Genomic DNA, 16,670 nt, shown 5'->3' on the forward strand with positions numbered 1-16,670 from the left:
CTCTGTCTGAGGGGTTGGAGCAAATGCGGTTGTATCGCAGAGCTTGGCTGTTGACAATGGATCGTGTGGTGTGGTCAGGGTGAAAGCTGGAGGCATGTAGGTAGGAATAGCGGTCAGTAGGTTTCCGGTATAGGGTGGTGTTTATGTGACCATCGTTTATTAGCACTGTAGTGTCCAGGAAGTGGATCTCTTGTGTGGACTGGACCAGACTGAGGTTGATGGTGGGATGGAAATTGTTGAAATCATGGTGGAATTCCTCCAGGGCTTCTTTTCCATGGGTCCAGATGATGAAGATGTCATCAATATAGCGCAAGTAGAGTAGGGGCGTTAGGGGACAAGAGCTGAGGAAGCGTTGTTCTAAGTCAGCCATAAAAATGTTGGCATACTGCAGGTACCCATAGCAGTGCCGCTGATCTGAAGGTATACATTGTCCCCAAATGTAAAATAGTTATGGGTAAGGACAAAGTCACAAAGTTCAGCAACCAGGTTAGCCGTGACATTATCGGGGATAGTGTTCTTGACGGCTTGTAGTCCATCTTTGTGTGGAATGTTGGTGTAGAGGGCTTCTACATCCATAGTGGCCAGGATGGTGTTATCAGGAAGATCACCGATGGATTGTAGTTTCCTCAGGAAGTCAGTGGTGTCTCGAAGGTAGCTGGGAGTGCTGGTAGCATAGGGCCTGAGGAGGGAGTCTACATAGCCAGACAATCCTGCTGTCAGGGTGCCAATGGCTGAGATGATGGGGCGCCCAGGATTTCCAGGTTTATGGATCTTGGGTAGTAGATAGAATATCCCAGGTCGGGGTTCCAGGGGTGTGTCTGTGCAGATTTGATCTTGTGATGTAATATGAATAAATCTGTTGCAAGAATTATGCTCTGGAGCAATTTATTGTTTTTTACCTTATGAAGTCTCTATGATTGAAGTACTTTATGAATGCCTGAATTTAATTTGATGAATAAGAATTAACTGCGTGCGGGAGCGTCATGTTATATCTCTGACATGAGGGAAGTATTTCGCTGACACCATTTGCTTCAAGCCCTTGAGGGAAAAAGTCTTTCTTTTGGAATGTTCTTTTAATCATGACATATGTTTTTTGTTTCAGGACTTTACACATTAACTTTGAACTTGAGAAGGATGTGCGAAGCATAGACTTCTATTACACGATTTGGCTCCCAGCCCACAGAAACTAGCAACAACCACCTTCATTTCATTAAAAACAAAAGTTTGAAGAATTTTAGTGTCATAACCATTAATCTATTATCACAGTTTTCTCAAGGAGGCATGCAATGCTCAAAAGATAAAATCTAAGGAAGACAAATTGCTGAATGAGGTAGGTCATCTTAGGAGATTTTTGATGAAAGCATTAAAGCTTTCTGTTTAAGTTTCTGTAATGGAGTCAACAAAGCATCAGATGTGCAAACTGTTTTGAAAAGGCTGAGCACTACTGTATGTTGCTGGATCTTGATTTAACTTTGGTAAATACATTCTATAGAAAAGCCATTGGTACTCTACCCATGAAGATATTGTTTTCTGACTTGAAGAACTGCCTCTCAGGAGATTCGATTTTTTTATTATATGCTCCTCATCCCTTTGAAATACAACACTTCAATTAGCCCAAGGACAATTTAAAATAGAAGGCTGGTTTCATACTTGTCTAGCACACCAAATAGCCTAACTTTTAGCAAATTAACTGTAACTTCTCTTAGAAAAAACCCACAGCATTGTGTCTAGCTCAGTGCACAGTATTGTTCAAAAATCAGAGTGGTTTGAATGTCTCAAGAATGGGATAGAAAATCATACTGAATATTAGAGCTGGTCAGAAAAATGTTGACAAAAACAAAGTTTTAATGGAAATCAAATGCTGTGAACATTTTCACTCTCCCCATACACCTCTTTTTTTTAGATCCCCTCCACTGAAAATATTATAGTCCTTTAATATAAATGGATGGTTCACTCTTACCTGGAATATTATGTTCAGAGACCTGACCCCTTCTCAAAATTAGATATGGAGGATATTGAAAATGTCCAGAGATGGGTGACAAAATTGATTAGAGCCACGGAGAGACTTCTGTATGAGGAGAAATTGAGAAGACCAAGATAGTTTAGTTGAGAGGAGAGATGAGAATACAAAATATGGAATGGTAGAGAAGAGGTAAATCAGGTTCTCCTGTTTACCTTTTCTCATATTATAAAAAATAAGAGATAGAATAAAACTGAAAGACAATATATTTAAAGATGATAAAAGGAATTTTTTGCACCATATATAATTAGTCTGCAAAACTCCTTGCCACCACATATCATAAGACCTTATGTAAATAATGAGATGATCCACACTTACAATGAATCCACAATTATTTCTTAGAGGACAAAGTTATCAAGGATGTAAGCCTTTATGCCTCCAGTCCCTTCTGGCCTTGGAACCTATGAATCTATAATCAAATCACTAACTGATATGGGCTAGGTCAAGAAACTCCCTTTATGGGCAAGGTATTCCACTGCGGTGTTTCTTGCACCTTCCTCTGAAGCATTTGGGATTAGCTACTGCTGGAGACAAGAGACCGGACTAGGTGCACCACTAGCCTATATTTATAAGGCACCAGTGATAGCAGTAATGTGTCATGTATGCACAGACTGTTTATGGGGATGAGTTTGAGTTCTTATTTCCTGTGTAAACATTTATTCAGGACTATTTGTATCCTTTGGAAAAGAATCCATGGTGTTTTCTGTGTTCAGTTTTCACTGCATGTTCCTAACATCCATTTTCTTCCTGGAAGAAATCTCAATACCTTTTTGTTGCTGCCCTTTGTAGCTTGATTTCTGTAACTGAATAATGTTCTGCACAGTCCGTATGCTGCTGGCTGCTAAACTGTTGTGTTGATGAGAGATGCCTCTTGTTACCAAGTTCTCCATGACCTTTACAGGCCTCATACAGGGACAACTTTGCAAGTATTTTGTGTGTTTGCTATATTATTTGCAAATCCACTCTTCCTCAATGCCCCAAGCCTAAAATTTCCATTATTGTGGATTTGGGGAAGTAAAAGGTGTGACTGTAATATTTTTATGATGTATCTGTTTTTAAAAATATGTTGAAAAACTGATTTTTTGAAAGGCCAGTAAATCCTCCCGGTCGGGGGCTAGTTTAAAACATATTAAATTACTTATTTACTAGAGAGTAATACCTGGAGCTGTGCAGTCCATTTGCAATCAAACTCATTTTATTACAAAAAGTCTAGTCAGTTTCACAGAAAGGTTTGCCAAGGATGAACAGGTCATGGGGACTCAGAGGAAGGGATGAGCTTGTAGTTTTGCACAACACTGGAACTTAGGGGATCTAATTCTACTTGTAGCTTGGCAGGCAACTCTAGTGTGACTTCATATGAGATAAATGACTACTTATTTAAGGGACTTGCTTAAAATGGGACTATGCAGATAATGCACATTTGTCATTTTAAAAAAATCCATTGTCTCATTTACTGCATTTTTTGCCATGTTTTTTTTCCCTGCTGGGACTCATTGTGCTGTGATTCTGTGTGTCAAGTGGGAGATTGCTACTAACATGGGAGAGTAGGAAGAGTTGTAGCGTCTGCTGCTAATAGCGCTATTAACTTGTAATGCTCAAAGTTGAAGGAAGGCTACATTCTAGTCACACTGCTCTCCGCTAATTCTTGCAGTGCCCCCAAACTGTATTGGTAGAACTGTGGCTAGCTACTAATGATACATGTAACTAATGGTGTGAACTGTTTCAGAGTGGTAGCTGTGTTAGTCTGTATCAGCAAAAAGAACGAGGTGCCACAAGTACTCCTAATGGTGTAAACTGTTGCTAGAGCTTGCGAGAACACATTCACTGTTTCTTTAAATCTCTACATCAGGAAGTCAGGTAGGAGGGAAGCTAGGGAAAGTTTTCGGTAGTAGCTGGACAATGAAGAAGAGAGGGGAAGAGTAGCTTCTTGGGCTAATGCTGTTTCCTTATTCTAACATTGTTCAGCGTTAGAAGTGACTCCCTCTGTACTGCTTTGCCAGTGTCACATGACAATACTGATCAATGCTTAGCTTCCTTTCCCTGATTTCAGGGAACTGAATGCTGATCAAACTAATGCTCTCTGCAGCTTGCCATTAGACCAGGAGAACTGAGCCCTCTGACCATCTCTCTTCCCTCATCATGTGGGGCTACCAAATACCCAACATTTGTTTGAGGAAGCAAGACTAAGGAAAATCCATGCTTGGAGATGGCTTGGAAGACACAGGAGGAGCTAAAATGAAAGTCAGGGAGAAAGTGTGGTGGCTGGCCCCAGAAAGGGAAAAAAAGGAGGGGGGCTTTCCAGTTACAAAAGGGTAATAGAAGAAATAGGGGAGGGGAGAAGATATTGCTGGGAAGCTGTATGCAGGGCTGGTGATGCACACGTATAATATGTAATTATAAAAGATATAGGCTGCATAGTAAGTAGTTCCTGTCTGTGCTGTGAAATGAAATTTACCTTGAGAACAGTAAATTAGCTCTTCATTTCTGTATTTTGTTCTTCATCCCAAGGTCATGCATGAGTGCTGCAGAAGATCTGTTGTGTGAAAACAGCTCTAATGCCAGCCACCTGCCATAAAGCCCACTCCATGTTTGTAAATGATCACTTTCACCTTGTGAAATGCATCTTTTATTTAATGAATAATTCATCTTTTATTGAAATGCACAGTTGAATCCCTAATAGATGTTCTGGGCTATGAATAGTAGGATTGTTTGCTGAGTGAAAAGACAGATTTATCCCGAAACCTACTTACAGTATTTAGCCTTCAAAGTTAACTGGCTCACTGAATTCTTCCTGTGTCCACTATTCGGACTTTCTTGTTCTGGAAGTTGATTTTGTATCTATATTAATTTGTAAATATTTTGTAGATGTTCATGCGTCTTTCACTCCTGTATAATTTTTTATTACTTTTGCCCGATACTCTGATCCAAGATTACCATAGGATTTGAATTATTATTCCCTTCTCTCAAAACTGAAGGCTGTTGCTGAAGGTCAAAATGCAGAAATGTTTCCCTTAGGGTTACTTGAACTGCAAAAACATTCTTAAATTTCTTAGCACAACTCACTGAAAGGTTACGAGTTACTACAAAGCTGTGCTGGTGCTGGTGCTGTATGTCCAGAGCCAGTCCTTCCTCTTAACAGGGTACAGAAATTGAGAGCCCAGGTATTTTACAATGTGAATGGTTTTTGTATCACACCTTACAAGCCGATGTTCTGTCTGCCCTATGTGGACATTAGAGATCCTGTTTAAGCTTGGCATAAAATTAGTGCGTCCTTGAACAAAATCTCCCTTTCTTGAATTCTAATTACTTGTTTCTTATTTCCTAAAATTATTTGAAAATGTGCAAGGAAGGGGGTGGTTTAGTTTTTAAATCAAGGGCTAGTAAGATGCTGTGTTCCAACTGAAAGGGATGTTCTGTAACTTGGAAACAGATTATGGGGGTTGGGTAGGAGGAGAGGGTAGGTATATTTGAGACTGCTTAAAAGCAAGGCATGTGACCTACAGGTGTAGAATATACACTAATTGTACTTGGCCTTACCCCCCCATTAAATTAGTCCCCCTGCTTTCTTTAGCTTGTTGAGAAAATTGTAAATGCACTGCTTCATGGCTCCTTGGCAGTTAGGAGTTTAGCAGGACACGGATACCTTGTGGATTTCAAGACAGACTCCCATTGTTTATAATTAAAATCTGCCAAGAACTTATCAGATGCTGTGTGTATTGAAGCTCTTTCTTTTAGGGTAAGCTCCAGTACTGTTGAAGAACTGATCGTAATTATTGATCTTCATTTAATAGTAATCACTCTGAAGGCTAAAAGCTTATTCTGTTTCCAGCTCTCTCCACATGGTTTTGATCCGGAACAAAAGAATAGTTGTTAAGGTGCATTTGTGATACTTGTTAAATGGGCTGGGGCTACTTGCAGTGTTAGTGCATTGACAGTGGATTTTCTCAGGAATGGACCTGTCAAGCTCTTTTGTCTAGTTTGTGGTGTGTTTCCACCTATATGGTATTCAGATTTTATTTTCCAGTGATGATGTCTTTCCTTTAAAGCAATAAATCACCAGGTAATGCATCAGGACTTGACATAATCAAAATGTTTGTGTGCATAGTTGGGAACTATATAAACTGATTTTTTTTAAAAAATTGGTATTACCTAGGAGCCCCAGTCATGGAAAAGCATCTCATTGTACTAGGCACTGTACAAATACAGATCAAAATGTGATGGTCCTATTTGCCAATATCCATAGATATAGTGGTTAAAGCATAGGAGTTGTAATAAGGAGATGTGGAATCTAATTCTGGTTCTGCAACTTCCTGTGTAGCTGTGGGCACACAGGTGTATGCTGGTGGGGATTTGTGCTGCAAGTAATAACTCAAACTGCTATGTGTGTGACCAAGGAAACTCTTGTGCTTTTCTCTCTGATTCTGTATCCTGCATACAAGTTTAGTTCTCCTTTTCGGGCCTGCACGTTAATGTAGGACCTACTGAATTAATCTTTGGTAATGGAGCTATGTGACAATGGTGATTTTTTTTTTATTACATTGTTACTTTAAAGAGGCACCATCAACTTGAAGATCACACTTCTCCCTGAAAACATGTGCTTCCTGTAGTTTACTCATAATTTCCAAGATGGCTGGACCATATAGAAATTAGTAAAGAAAAATCGGTTTTTCAGTTTGTTTACTTTAATTTGACAGCACCAGGTTTATAGTCAATCATTTTCTTCATTGTTGAAAAGCCCCTTAAACACTTCAACAGGGGAATAGGGAAAACCATATAACTTTTTGAAATTTTGTTTGTTTGTTTGTTTGTTTTTTAAATGATAGGATGTAAAGGAAGCTCTATCAAAAACTGGCTTAAAAAACCCCAAACCAGAAAAACCCTTGTCAGTTTCAAGTGATTGCACTTGTGTCCTTTGAGAGGTTTCAGGCTAACTTTTGGGACTCACTGGTGTGTTTTGCTGTAAGATGTTAAAAATGGCTTTTCCACAAAGGACACAATGGGGGTATGGTGAAACCCCACCAGCTTTCTCCCTATTTATCAAAGTGTTTGCACTGCAGCTCCCATTCAGGGAAATTAATGGGCACTGAGCAAAGAAAATTAAACTATATCACTTTTAAACAATAGGCTTTGCTGTAGACTTGTTAGCTGTTGCCATCTCTTGTTTCTTATCCCTTCTTTTAAGCAATGCTATAACTAAGCACTAGGATTGGGAGGGGAGATTGATGGGATCAGGGGCCAGACTTGCACAGATACTGCATATTTGCAGTCAAGTTATGTATTAAACTGAAGGGAAACTGGCAGCCAAGTAGCTTGCTAGTGTAAGTTTTCCTAAATACCTTGTGTAAGAGGCTATCTCCATTGTTTTTACCCTCTGTGCCCATCATGTGGATTAGCAGTATAGATTACTACTGTGAGTGTACAAATGTTATAATTTTAACTGCTAAGAAACAATCTAGGCACATCTAAGTCAAATACACCTGCTGAATGTATTAAGTATATCTTACCAACCCTTAGATACCAATGAAGTTGATGATAGCAGCACAACATGTGTGGCAAGGGGTCTAGCAGTGAAAAGGTTAATTACAACAGTTGGGTAATCAGATTTAGGAAGGTTCAGGTTAGGTTCATCCAGCCTTGTATGAGCATCATCACATCCTACTACAAATAATCTTCTCTTTTATGCAGGTGCTAGCTGATTTGCCCCCTGTGGCTTTGCTTTCATAGTTACTGCTAGCTTTGGTTTTTCATACTGCAGTTTGTTTTTCCTCCTCTTCCTTTATTTATTAGCCATTTATGATTAAACACTAATAAGAACGTCCTATAACACAGTTTTCAGGGTGGGGGTTGTTTCTAATGACTTTATCGTTATTCAGTTTAAAATGGGGCATAAGCAGAGTTCCATTGCTTTCTCCTCCATTTGGACCCTAGATTAAAGAGAGGTCCTGAATTACTCCAGAGGGAATTTGATCCAGTCCTCTTTAGCTAGAAGGATGGTCTCTAGTATCTAGAAGCCTTGACAATCTGTTACGTTCCCACTGTTTTTTACATTTCTCCTTGCTGAGAGACATTAGGCCTGTTTAAATATGTTCTGGAGCTCCCGGATTTTTCAAGTCCTTCAAGTTACTTGAGCAGTTAACTTTGTTCATAATTTCATCAATTCATGGGTGAGCCTTGCTACCCATCTAATCTGAAAGCTTTCTTTCCTCGAGACTTGGCAGCCACCCTTACCCTCTCCACTATTGGGCCTTTTATATGCTTTCCACAGCCCATTATTTCAATATGGCTTTCCTGATTTTCTTTCCATAAAGATGTGAAACAAATCCACTTCTCAGATGATATGGAACATAAGAAACTTCATCTTACAATTAAAAAAAAATTGAGAAAAGGGGATTAGGCTGGAATGACATTTTCAGTCTTAACTTCTGGATGTTCATTAAAACAAAGTTCTCATATAAATATAACTGTATTCTGCAGTTTTCTTTTTGGGTTCATGGAAACCATTCAATGAAAATCCTTTTTGAAAATATAGGGTTAAGTCCTGGCCCTTTGAAGTCAATGGGAGTTTTGCCATTGATTTCAATACTCAGGATTTCAGCCATGCTAAAAAATGCACCCCCCCAACCGCCCCCCCCCCAACAACTACCAACCAAGCCCCTGCTGAACTTTGGACATTTCTGTCTTTTGATCTAGCATTATTTATAGAGCTGGTCCAAAAATTTTCAGACGAAAAAGCCTTTTTTTTTTGTCTGAGAAATGGCCTTTTTTCAAAATCAAAAATTTCCATAAAACATTTTTTTTTCAATTAAACTGGAAATATTAATTCTTACTTTTTGTTTTATTACTTTCTTCTCCCCCCCATTTCTTTCCTCTTTCTTCTCTCCCCATTTCAATGGCAAAAGAGGGGCAAATGAGAAAAAAATGCAAAGAGGTAGGGAGAATGAAAATGGAAAGTTTCTATTAAAAATTCACTAAAAGTTTGGAATAAAGGAAAATGAATTCTTTCTTGAAATCTGAACAACAAAAATGGCTTCTGATCCTTTCCCTCTCCCCCTCCCCCAGATTCTCTCCTCCTGTCCCATTTTTTTAAAAAGCTCTAATTATTTTGATTGGGCCGTGTTCAAAATGTAATTTCTCAGTGTCCATATAATGGAACCTGTTTATGTCTTCTGAGCAGTAAAGAATGGTATATAAATAGAAATGCATTTTCCTTGTATCTGGATGATTGCCACTGTGGGTTAACAAAGCCCAGATTTTCTCATGGAATGCAAGCACTGATATCCTTGCTGTTTCTGTTAGGGCTATTAGCACGAGAATGAAGGCATTTCATTTTGTGTCAGGTGTGCACAAAGAGTGTTGCTGTTAGAGAGAAAAATAAGAAACAGTGACTTTATGCTGCTCAGCTGTACACGTTTTCAGAGGGAGACCAGGAGATGTAATCTGACATCTCATTAAGGTGACCCCATTTCTACCTCTTCTTGTAATAATGTTACAGGAGTACCTAGAAATTTTATGCAAATGCTGTAAGTGTTGGTTGAAGAGAACTTCAGGGTAAGTGGTGACAGGTGTTCTAACATGTATTTAGCAAGTAGCTGTTTTGTCTTAAACTGGATAAGTAGAAATTATAAGAGTTTTTGTGAAGGGGAAAATGATTTTAGTTTAAGTGTAAACATTTACCAGGGTACAATGATAGAGCAGGAGCCTCAATGCTCATGTTGAGATATTCGGGGGATGGGTCCATTAAAAATAACTTGGACAGATAAACAGTTCAGGCTTAATTACTTTGATCTATGACTTAATTATGGATATTTGATTTTCTTTTTAAGGGATTTGTAGACAACAACCCTTCAGAGGCAGTGAGAGAGAGAGATGAAACACAACTAGACTAACTTCTGAGATTTAGTGAAGACTCATTTTCAGTTTTGGCGGTAACTGAGTGAGAAAAGGCTGCAAAGAGTCAAAATTCTGGGCCTCATTCAGAGGTTCGCAGCTCCCTGGTGTAGTGGTCATTACAAGGATGGAACTAGACATATAAACAACATTGAAAATCGTTATCTGCTGGCCTACAAGTTAATCATTCTGACTTGGGAATGAGTCTAGGGTTGCTAACTTTCTAATAGCACAAAACCAAACACCCCTGCCCATCCCTTCCCAGAGGCCAGGTCCATGCCCCGCCTCTTCTGAGGCCCTGCCCACACTCACTTCATCCCCCCTCCCTCCGTCGCTTGCTCTCCCCCACCCTCACTCACTTTCACCAGGCTGGGGCAGGGGGTTAGGGTGAAGGGGGTCACGAGGGCTCTGGCTGGGGGTGTGGGCTCTGGGGTGGGGCTGGGGATGAGGGGTTTGGGGTGTAGGAGAGGGCTTGGGACCAGGGATGAGGGGTTTGGGGTGCAGGAGGGGGCTCAGGGCCTAGGGTTTTGGGGTGCAGGAGGGGGCTCTGGGCTGGGGCAGGGTTGTAGGGTGTTGGGGGGAGTACAGGTTACAGCTGGGGGTGTGGGCTCTGGCATGGGGCCATGGATGAGGGGTTTGGGGTGCAGGAGGGGGTTTATGGCTGGGGCAGGGGGTTGGAGGGGCGTGTGGGGTGTGGGCTTTGGAAGCAAGTTTGGGTGCAGGAGGGGATTCTGGGCTGGGGCAGGGGGTTGGGGTGCGGGAGGGGGTGCGGGGTCCTGGCAGCGCTTACCGTGGCTCCCAGGAATCGGCTGCCAGGTCCCTGCGGCCCCTAGATGCGTGAGCAGCCAGAGAGGCTCTGCAGTGCTGCATGCTGTCCTCACACCTGCAGGCACTGCCCCTGCAGCTGCCATTGATTGCAGTTCCTGGCCAATGGGAGCTGCGGACCCAGCACTCGGGTGGGGGCAGCATGTAGAGCCTCCCTGCGCCTATGGGCTGCAAGGATCTGGCGGCCACTTCTGGGAGCCACATGAAGTCAAGGCAGACAGGAAGCCTGCCTTAGCTCCGGGCCCCTGCTGCATTGCCAACCGGACTTTTAATGGCCCAGTTGGCAATGCCAACCGGAGCTACCAGGGTCTGTTTTCAACCGGGCGTTCTGGTTGAAAACTGGACATCTGGGAACCCTAGGAATGACTCTGGGTTCCACAGTAAGAACAGAATAAGGCCTAATCTTGTAGCTTTTATTCATGTAGTTTTCACTTTGGCTTGGGAGTCAGTAGAATCGCTTTTGTGCATCAGGTCTTCAGTACTGGGCCCTTAGAGAGGAACTCAACTCTGTCTGAGGAAACTCAGCACTTTGGGCCTGATCCATCTCCCATTAACTTCAATGGGAGGTTTTCTGTTGATTTTTATTGGAGCAGGATCAGGCCCCATCTGTCTGTGGTGTTTATATCATACAGGTGTCTGAGCATAGGCAAGTACATACCTGCTGTGAGTGAAATGATTTATTGCCAAAGCACATAAGCAATAGAAACCTGTTACTCAAGAGCCAACATCAAGAGCAGGATCAGGTGGTCATGGAGGATAGTAAGAAACCTCAGAAGCTTCTTTGATTTTTTTGATTTTTCCTGTACTTGGATTCTGAGTTCCATGACTTTTTCTTTTTCTTTGGTGGGTTTATTTAGGAGGGGATAAGCTGCAGGGAAGGGAGAGGGGAGATTGCAGGGAAAGGGGTGAATAGGGTAAGAGAGTGACACTGAGGTGAAGTGACTGAAGGAGGAGGAGTGGGATGGTTAAAGAAAACAGCCAATCAGCACAGGGCAGAAAAAGTCCAGAAAAAGGTCTCAAAAGGACCAAAGGTTCTGCTTCAGCCCTTAACAGGATGGAGTCTCAGGATAGCTCCTCTTTGCAGCTTTCTCCCAAGCCCACATTGGTGGATGCAGGGGACACCACCTAGGTCCTGGTGCTCCCAGAATGTGTGTGCAGTTTCCCAGAGATGTGTATTTTCCCATTTTATGTAAGGGCAAACTGAGGCAGAGCAGTTAAATGACTTGTCCAAGGTAACAGAGGGAAGGGGTGTGAGAGCTGGGATTAAAACTCGGGAATTTTAAGCTTTTTGCCTCTTTTGATTCTGTTTTTTTTCTTTTTTTTGCTAGATCTTAAAAACAAGGTCCAATGAATATATATTAAAATACAGGTTTTAAAAAATCCTTGAGTGCAATTTAAAAAAAATGCCCTATGACATATGAAAGAATATTTGTGCTGGAGTCTGTTGTTTGGAGAAGAAAAGAGACGGGACTGTCAGTAACATAATAGAAAACTATGGTACAGTTGCACAACACATATAGCATTGTGTATTAGTGTCCTAGCAGCTGTGACATTTATCAAGATAGCTAAACCCTTGAAACTCCTGTTCAGCATTTTTAGAAACAAAGTACTGTACTTTAAGTGGACAACTCTGCCAACAGTCCTACTTCTGTAAATAGGGATATTGTGAAACATAAGCAATTAGAGACACTGTTAGTTTTGTATTGTCTGCCAAACCTAAATAAACTGAGATTGATAAACCATATAACTTCTTGCACTCTATGTCTAACAATAAGCTTTGGGCAGTTTTCATTGTGAAGGATATATGGGATGTGTTTCAGTCCTGTAGTAAATAGAAATATAAAGAGAGTGCAATAAAAAGCCAACTTATATGTTACATTTAGTATAATAAATGTTCAGTAGAACTTCAACACCATTGGATTTGATTTTAGAGGAATCAAATTAGAATTAGCTATGCAGCACAGTATTTCAGTGACATGAAATGAGAGGAATATAGCCATGATCTGTACAATATTTTAAAGATCTAACATGAAAGATGTATTTTGTCTGTTGTGCTTGAAAGTGTGCAGTATACTGGAAAATGGAGTGATCACTTTACTCACAGCAAAGTCAGCACAGCTAATGGGAGTAGTACCCTTACCTTACTGGAGTTGTTGGTCCACCATAATGTGCAGCCATCTTTAAGGTGAAAGAGAGTGATTGTATGTTTTCTTTCAGAGTAGCAGCCATGTTAGTCTGTATTCGCAAAAAGAAAAGGAGGACTTGTGGTACCTTAGAGACTAACAAATTTATTTGAGCATAAGCTTTCGTGAGCTACAGCTCACTTCATCGGATCGCTTCTGGTTCTGTGGCAGGATTGCATGAAGTATCTGCTGTATTTATAACTTCTTACCAAGATAAAACACAAGAAAGTGAAATGTATAAAATATAAATACACAACTTTTTACTCTAGATTTTTTAATTAGCTGTAAATAATGAATAGTTCCATTTGCCGACTCGTAGATCCTTTGTGGGTGGCACTCTGTGTTCCTATTGAGACATTCCTTGCCATCCCCTGTCAAATTAATGCAAGTGTGGAGTGAAGTAAGTAGTGTGCTTCTGTAGCTATACGTGTTGAAAGGAGGATGAAGAGGCAGAAATAGTTTCCAAGACCCAGGTCCTTAGTCTATTCAAAATCATGGGGATATGTAGAGTGTCACATGACTTGTCACAAATTATATCTGTTCCTCAAAATGTATATCTTAAAGGCCCGAATCCTTAAGTCTTTACCAGTTTTACTGAAGCAAAAGTCTCATTGCCTTCAGTAAATGTTCCGGATAAACTTTTCTATTGAAGTTCTGTCTGTGTTTAAAGCCTTGTCTACGTTATGAAGGGTTTGCTGATGTAGCTTATACCAAGCAAATACACTATTCTGACAAAACACTTTTTTGCTGGTATAATTGTATCTACACCAGGCCTTTATCATTTCATCTATGTTGGTAAAAGAAAAGAAAACAAACAAAAAATCATACCTGTAACCAACATAGCTATATTTACATAAATTTTGAGTGTAGACCAGGCCTCCTTCATTTGGCATATAGTGCCTTTCATCTTTGAGGGTTCCAAAGCACTCTCCAACCCATTTATAAATTAATCACTTTATGCATCACTGGATTCAACCAGAGCCGCTCAGGCGTTTTTCAAAGAAATGTTCTGATTTGTTGAAACCAAAACTTTTTATTGGGGAAAAAGGAGAGACAAAGTGGGTGAGGTAATATCTTTTATTGAACCAACTTCTGTTAGTGAAAGAGACAAGCTTTCTAGCTACATAGATTAGTTCTTCAGAGCTGCTTCTTCCAAGAGCTGAAGAACTTTGGAACTTGAAAGCTTGTCTCTTTCACCATTAGAAGTTGGTCCAATAAAATATATTACCTCACCCACTTTGTGTGTCTCATATCCTGGGATCAACAAAGCTAAAACAGCACTGCAGACAACATTGGAAAAGGGTCAGTTTTGATGAATTTCCCATTTTAAACAATTTTTGAAAAAAGTTTTGAAAATGACAACTTTTTTCACAATTTCAAATTTTTTTTCAACAATAAATCCTGGTAAAAATTTAAATGGAAAATATCAAAATGAAACATTTTGATTTGCCCAATCTGATTTTTTGGGGGCATGGTTCATGAAAATTTCAGATTTCAACTTTTTGTACTGATTCAGGATGGGGAAAAAATTGAATTCTCAGTGCATGGGAAAACCATTTACTCCCCAGCTCTAGATTCAACCACTTCTGCACTTCCAGGCAAAATGTAGGACACTGTATTCAACTGCATGGGGAATTAAGGTAGGCAGATTGTAGTTCTCTAAATTAGGATTTGGCCAAGGCAGCAGCAATAATAAAATTCCCTTGCAAAATGTACCGTGGGTTGTTTAATGATCACAAGTGTTCAGGACCCCTTATTTACATAGCATCTGAAAAATAGCTCAGTACTTACTTCCAACGCAACAGAGCCCCTAATGCCATGATTGATTCAGAGAAGTTTTGGAAGGAAAAGCACCATCTAATGCAGCCCCAGCACCATAACCTGCAACACAGACTTTTCTTGAGGTCTGTTATCCAAACTTGGTGCAGCTTTTAGTCGTTCAATCCTCCAGGAGAATAAGCTTTAATTTATTCTTGTCTTCTTCAATTTAAAAGCAAAAGTAAGCATAACAAGAATTTTTTTGCACACAGCTATAGGTTTCTCCATAAATAAGACTCCTATTAGTGAGATTTTTACCTTTGCTTTTGGGGATTTGGGTTGTGCATGAGAGGCGTAGTGATGTTTGTGCTTGATGTTGTTAGGGCATGTGCCACACGATTCTTAGAAATTATGGCCCTGTATCGGTAGTCACAGTGATGCTCATTTTCTAATTTGGTTCAGGTCATTACTGTGACTTTCACTTGCCATTTGTTAAGTATTTATTTATTTTACTGTGTAGATCTTAATGGTTCCATTAAGCTGAGATATGCACTATAAATGAGAATGATACTGGTTTTATTTTTATTCCTCTAGTGAGTGAACAGAAAGCAAGTATTTCTGAGTGTGGAGAAAACCATGACTCTCCCAAGAGTTAGATATTAGTACTTTTGCAACAATAATGACTAAAGGCTTCAGTCAGGATCAGGGCCCCACTGTGCTAGTCAGTAGAACAAAGAGGGAACAGTTTTCCTGTTCTGTGAAAATTGTGGCAATTTCAAAAAATGTTCCCATTCTGCATTGAACAAAACTGAGACTTTTTGCATTTGGGGGGTGGGGGAGAGCGAAAGCATATTTCTCCCCACTTCTGCCCAAATAGTCAATAGCCCAATGGTTAGGACACTTACCTGGGATGTGGGAGACCCCAGTTTCAAATCCCTACTCTGAACAGGCAGGACTTGAACCTGGCTCTCTCTAATCCTAGGGGAGTTCCCTAACCACTGGACTTTTGGCTGTTTTGGAGCGGGTCTCTCTCCCCTGTTGGAGCTTTTTCACTATGTGTAAATTATTAAATATTCATCAGGCCAGAGAGTGGCTGACTCTGTAGCCAAGTAGTTAGGACAATCAGATGGGATGTGCTTTTCCTTGCATCTCCCACATCCCAAGTGAGTACCCTAACCACTGGACTGTTGTCTGTTCTTGTTGTGTGCACTCTGAGTTTGGTTTTATTTGAGACTCCATCCTGGAGCTAAGAAACCTTCCTGGTAAGTGTTATCAAAATGGATACATTTTTGCAAGAAGTTTTGGTCTTGATGAAAAACTGTTTGTCGAAAAGTTACTGACCAGCTTTATTAGGCACTATGTAAACATATAGAAAAAGAGACAGTCATTGGCCACCAGGAGCCCACAGTCTAATTTTAAAAGTGCATGTAAGGAACAGCAGAAGGGAAGGACGACAAGAGTAACAACAATCAGATCACACAAGGACCTAGGTTATCTCTATACACAACTGGATGGCTCCAAATTTTTGAAAGTTTTAAAAAAAAATCTATGAATGGTAGCAGCTATCTCCATCTGTCCCAGAGCCCAGCCAGCATTTATTGGCAAATTTCTTGTAGGAGTCACAGCCGAAGTGGGCCTGGAGAAGGGATTTCAAGGAGAGGCTGGTGGCTTTCCAGATCAGTTGCAGGAGGAGGTTTTACAGTGCAGAGTTAAATGGTTTCTTTGGAAATCTATATGCTTCATCTGTTCTGTTTACACTTGGGATGCACAGTCTCTGCTTGTCTGGTCATCGTGTGTCATCTATGTAGTGAAGTCCAGTGAGCTGACTTCACTGATCCTTCAGAAGAGCTTTGTGCATATTGTAGTGTATTTGTTTGGTCATTTGGACTCCATGATTCTGTGGCTATGTAATTTGAGCTGGGCCAAAGAATCTTCTCCCAGCAGCAGCAGCTTTGAGTATAAAAGTCTGATTGGAAACCTCCTATATAGTCTCCCTT

General features: G+C 40.5%; 1 protein-coding gene across 3 annotated transcripts in view; it reads left to right on the plus strand.

Moving 5' to 3' along the window:
• LYPD6B (LY6/PLAUR domain containing 6B) overlaps positions 1-16,670 on the plus strand; it is a 114,734-nt gene that overhangs the window by 44,253 nt on the left and 53,811 nt on the right. Inside the window, exon 1 of one of the 3 annotated variants that reach the window (XM_037912499.2) lies at positions 1,128-1,330. The exons of 1 other annotated variant lie outside the window; for it this stretch is intronic. The gene's annotated coding sequence lies outside the window, so the exon portion shown is untranslated. Of the gene's footprint in view, positions 1-1,127; positions 1,331-9,842; positions 9,946-16,670 lie in introns of those variants that run through there. One more of the 3 variants, XM_043525083.1, reaches the window with a different exon arrangement.

Source organism: Chelonia mydas, chromosome 11 (assembly GCF_015237465.2).
Source record: "Chelonia mydas isolate rCheMyd1 chromosome 11, rCheMyd1.pri.v2, whole genome shotgun sequence".
NCBI classification, from domain to species: domain Eukaryota; kingdom Metazoa; phylum Chordata; order Testudines; family Cheloniidae; genus Chelonia; species Chelonia mydas.